The sequence below is a fragment of the Pinus tabuliformis genome, chromosome 9 (genome assembly GCF_031772625.1).
Source record: "Pinus tabuliformis cultivar Carrire ecotype Pingquan chromosome 9, CPIR1, whole genome shotgun sequence".
NCBI lineage: Eukaryota > Viridiplantae > Streptophyta > Pinopsida > Pinales > Pinaceae > Pinus > Pinus tabuliformis.
This window is the reverse complement of record NC_142307.1, coordinates 356,660,119-356,665,959: the sequence shown is the minus strand read 5'-3', so window position 1 is coordinate 356,665,959 and position 5,841 is coordinate 356,660,119. Positions and strand designations below refer to the sequence as shown.

The window sequence follows — 5,841 nt, the reverse complement described above, 5'->3', positions numbered from 1 at the left end:
TCACAATAAGTTGCCAACATTGCATGAAATAAGAAAGTAAAGATTCCAAGTAGACATGCAACCCATAAGCCACAAATTAATTCATTAACATATAGCCCACATGAAAGAACACATACAAACAAAATAGAAATGCATGATAGCCAATACAACCACCATTAATATTCATGAGAATCTATGTCGAAAGTGAAGAAATTCTCATTATCCATGCCACAAATCCAAGTACATATTCGACAAGTCCATAAAATCCTAATATTGGAATATGGGATGCTCATGCCATCTTCCAAAGAAAAAGCCTAACCTCACTACAACTCACCCAAGTAGCTGCTAAGATATGAGTGCCTAGATCCATTTCTTAAATTCCCAGATAAATGAGGCATGAGGGTATATTTATATAGATGAGGTGGTAGTTCACCTACAATGACCTTTCACCTACCCTCATGACTCTTGAACTTCGTGATAACTCTCTAATGTATAATGAATATTACATGCCCAATCGATCTATGCATAATTGTTGGAATTATGATAAGAAATATTTACATTATGATAAGTTATGAGGAGAATAGAGATGGTTATTGGAAACCCTAGAGTACTTGTTGCCAATTTTGTTACAAAGTCATGGAGACTTGCATGACCTGATGAGTAGGGTTGCAATGTTAATTTTCTATGTTGAATGTCTATTTTCCTGCTACCACCTTTAATGTTTAAGGATCTTCCTTCAAGCTATCCTTGGATCATTTATTCATGCCACATGCCACCTTTCTATGATAGTACTACCTTGAGAGATATGTGACAAGGGTCCATTTATGCCATTTTTAGCTTTTGACCAAATAAAAAAGGCATCAAATGTGAGCACCCTCATGTGGTGTACTAGTGAGTGAAGGAGATCAGAGTCACCCTTAGATCTAGGCCAATTTTGCTGAGATCTCCACTCACATAAGATTGAGCATTCATTTTCGAGTTGACTTTTGACTTTGGAGAATGTGCTAGCAGTGTGATGCTCTTTTTTCCAGCTTAGGTATTCCTAAAATTGACCTTGCCTATCTTTATTTGATCCTCTTTATGCTAGATATTGCAAATTTAATTCCATTTGGTCTATTCAACTATCTCATTACTCAACATGTGCACCTCTAGATCCTAGGAATATGTGTATTGTGTTGGCATTGATGTTGTGATGTGGCATTGATGTTTTGATAGAGTGTGAATGGTTGGCCTCAATGTCAACCTGATGGCATGAGTTGTTGATATCATGTGAAGTAGAAGTACTTGGTTTGTATATGGGTTGAAAACCTTAGTTCAGTGGTTGCAGATGTTGGTGCAAGTATTTGTCTTGTATGTTGATGCCTTGGCAGGTTGTAGAGCTTCTACACCTAGTTGGCAATGTTGGAGACTATCAAGTCATGTTTATGGTACTTGGTGCATCTGTGTGGATGGTATTGGATAATATGATCAGTTGTAGGGTCTTGTAGGGCCTATCATTAATGATTTGAAGGTTATGAAAGTGTTGGAATAATTGTGGAGTAGTTTGATGGCTTAAGTGTTAGTGCAATTGATGGATGACATTCAAGTCAACCTAGATTGACTTGTGATGATGTGGTAGTGGTTTTCTAAAGTGTTGTAGAGGTTAAAATGGTTTCTTGAGGACTTACTGATGATGATCAACTAGTGGAGCAAGTTTGAGCAGGTTTTGAGCAAAGGAAAGTTGTTTTTTGTCATCCTCTGCCCCAGTCGCTTGCATGAAAGTGTTGTGGGAGTGATTGAAAGTCCTAGTCACTGGCTTGTTGTGTTGTGGGAGCGATTGAAGTCTATTTCTCATAGGATTGTGCATGCGACCAAGAATTAGAACTAAAATTTCTCCACATTCCTCATGCTCATCAGGTGTTTATTTATTTTTCCTGCTTTCCTTGTTTGAGAATCATCATGTAAAGGTCAGAAAAGGGTTATTGAGCTTATAGAAGATGATTAAAAGAAAATATTCATTTTTAAATGAATTTAGTGGCTAGATTGAGTCAAGAAGCATTGAACTAAACCAATTCTAGCATATGAACAAAGCTCCACTACATAATTGGAATTAATTGATTTATTCATCTTCAGAAATTACAAATAGGTGGAGAAATGTTTCTCATTTGGTTGGTTCTCTTGTGTGAGAAAATTGTCATAGTGTTTTGGAGAGCCATTGGTGAGGAGTGTGAATTTGCTAAAGTAGAATGTGCATGGAGGTATAGTTGTAGCAGAGATAGAAGTATGCATGGCTGAAGACTATTCTTATGCAGAAGAAAAGTGACAGGGCTACAAAGGAGTTTGCTAATGCATTTGTGATTGCAGGGGCATAATTTTTATTTGAGTTTATATATGTTGCTGATATGATTGTGATAGATTTGCTGTAGTAGTGTCTCATGTTTTTATATGGTAGTTATATATTGCATTATTGAGTTTTTGCATCTAGTTTATTTTGAGAAAATGTATTGAGGCTGTGTGCATTGAGAATGATGTATGAATGTGATAGATGGCTATGATTTGAGTTTGATTCAGTGATTGATGTTTTGTATTGATAATGTGCTATGATTATATTGATGTTGTCATGTTCATGTTGAGCAACTCTGGGGTTCTAGTTTGAAAATGCATGAAAGGGGTTGGGTGCTCTAATTAAATAAGTATTGAGAACAAATTTCTTCATAAGTCCAATGAGTGTTGGGAAAGGCTTGCTGATCATATGGGTGTTTGTAGAGTCATGAGATGGAGATCAGAGTTCCTTTCAGATATTTGCTATACTATACTCTCTATGTAATGATTTTCTTGACAGATAATAAAATATATTGAGCAACTCAACAACATCAAGGGTGGTTTTTGAACCGAAGGGGGTTTTACACCAGATATCTTTTGTTCCTATGTGATGTGATGATTTTTGTCTCATTGTGCATGTTTATTTAATATGTTATGATCTCATGTGTTGATTTTAGTTGAAGTTACATGTTCAGATATGTTGCTTATTTGTTAAGTAATGAATGGATTAATATATTGGTGAAAAAATTGTACATTGTGGAATTGTTATCACTACTGATTCACCCACCCCACCCCCACTCTTAGTAGTGATCTTGGTTCCAACATATTGTCATTTTTGTAGTTGTGGCAAGATTTTGGGCCCACATTCCCATTCTCATTAAGGACACTCTTTTATAGAAGGTCACCATAGCTAAGCATCCTTCAATCTTCAGAGGTACAAATTTATTGCACATGTTACATTGACGCCATCATGCATGAGAATCTAGGTCCATCACTTGATGTCGTCCTTTTTAACTTCAAGCAAATTACATTGGTCAAATACATTTGGAGTCAAAGAATAAGACTAGAAACAACGAATTCACTGAAATAAAGATAATAATTTGGACCGCTATACAATCCTTTTCTGCACCACAATATTGTCAATGTTTGTGGTTCGTGAAGGATCATTTTGAGTATAAATAAATATATCTATCTTCTACGATGAAGCACCGAACCTACACTTCTTGAACTCAGCCAATGGTTTAGGCCCAATTGATGAGTATATTTGAACACTTTTCCCATACATGCCACAAGATGAAGTTTTCAATGTAGCCATAGGCATGATATAAAATCAAATGTGTGCCAGATTCTTTGTTGACATGTTGAGCGACTATTGGTTCCTAAAATTTTGTTTCAAACATGCGATTTCCCATTTGCATGCTTGTCAATCATAGATTTTTCGTCAGGTTCATGTTCCTTATCATCACTATATTTACTTTCGAAATCATAATAAGTTCCTTCATCTTCTTCATTTTCTTCCTCTTTAATTCCATCTTCTTAGATAGGTCCCTCTTTAGCAATCATGGCCCTTGTGCCATCTGTTCTATGCTTTTATACCTTAAACTTTACAATAACCTTCTTGTCACAACCTATCCAAGAAATAAATAAGAAATATGATGTGAGATTGTGTGTTCTTTCAACTCGTGATTGGAATTCAACCATGAACAACCTTGAGCCACTCTTCACTTTATTAACAACATCCTTAACTTATAGATTTATCTCCTTAATAAGTGCACAATAACCTTCCAAAGATTATTGAATAGCTTTAGAAGGAATGGTAACTGTAGTAGCCTCATCCATAAAACAAATCTTTTTTGAAAACCACACATTTTTTTTTTTTTTTGTAAGCTTGGCAATACTTCCTTTTTCTATTAAACATATATAGGAAGGTAACAAAAAATATGTCTGGTGGCCTCAACCTGCCTGAGGTAAACCAGGTCTGTTGGCCACCGATCAACATCATATGCCATCCAAAATTTAAACAATTTGAGAATATCCATCCATGCTAAATATGCTACTGTATCTACTATAAGTTTAATCCTTCTATTATCAAAGTAAATGTTATTTGACTAGATCATCATAAAAAAAACATTGCTTTCTGCTACTCTACTTCAGTCATCAGATGACTCAATAGGGGCTGGGTCCTTAGCACTCGACCTGGGCACTTCATTCTACAACAAGCTTTGAATTTGTTTCTCAACTCGTCCAAAATGGACATTCTGGTGATATTGCTGTACCTGCACAACCTAAATCTCTCTTTGGATGTCCTTTAGGCTTTGCTCCTCTTGTTGTGCTTGAGATGGTTCTCCTAGGTCTCTGTTTGTTTTCATGGCCATGACTAGTAGGTTCTTCATTACCTAGTAAAGCTGGATTGTCTGTCAAAAAACGTTGTCTAGCCTCGGGTGTGTCTCGGATCTATGAGCAGGGGATCCCATTCCTTCATTCAAAGCGGTTCTATCACTACCTTGGCATTTAGCTCTGCCTCCCATGTTGAAATTATGGCTTTAACTTATGTTGGACTTCCTCCATGGTATGCATTCATGAGGTTCTACATGTTTTCCTGCCCCTCTTTCACTGGGTCTTGATGGTCGAAGCCATCGAAGATTTCTTTTTATTTTTTGATGTTTGTGTCTAGTCAATTTAACGTCTTAAATTTCTCTACATAAATTATCAATCCAGGTACCATAAACTGATGAAGTGTGGTGCACCATATGTGCTTAGTTAACCTTTCTCTTACTTCGTTGTTTTATAGTTTATGTTATTTTTGGGGTTTTGTTCTTGTTGGTTTCCTAAAGTGTCTAATGCAAAAGTGTAAATATGCAGCTACTTAAACAAAAGTGTAAATGTGCAGCTACTTCAATTAAAATAGAATGCAACAACCAAACAATGAGCTAGTGACTATGAGACCCAGTATCCTTGCTGCTGTATGAAAAAAAAGAAAGTAAAAACTGAACTTAAAGCAAATCAAAGACTGAAAGCAAAGCAACTAATTCATCACACTACTTCAACTCTTCTGATCCTTTACCCTTCAGCTCAATCTATCTTATGGGAAGCAATCATGAACAAGTTAAGCAATATGATATCTAAATTGCATAAAGGAAACTAATCACACTACTTCAACTCTTCTGATCCTTTACCCTTCATCTCAATCTACCTTATGGGAAGCAATCATGAACAAGTTAAGCAATATGATATCTAAATTGCATAAAGGAAACTAATCACACTACTTCAACTCTTCTGATCCTTTACCCTTCAGCTCAATCTACCTTATGGGAAGCAATCATGAACAAGTTAAGCAATATGATATCTAAATTGCATAAAGGAAACTAATCACACTACTTCAACTCTTCTGATCCTTTACCCTTCAGCTCAATCTACCTTATGGGAAGCAATCATGAACAAGTTGAGTAATCTGATATCTAAATTGCATGAAAGGAAATGAGCAAAACAAAATTGAAAGAAATAACAATGCTGGAATTAGAACTCAGAAAATAAATTAGCAGGAGGACAAGATGATTCTAT

General features: G+C 35.8%; 1 pseudogene; it reads right to left on the bottom strand.

Annotated features, from left to right (window-relative positions):
- Positions 1-3,582: 3,582 nt before the first annotated feature.
- Positions 3,583-4,119, bottom strand: LOC149148671 (dnaJ protein ERDJ2-like; annotated as a pseudogene).
- Between the last annotated feature and the right edge of the window lie 1,722 nt (positions 4,120-5,841).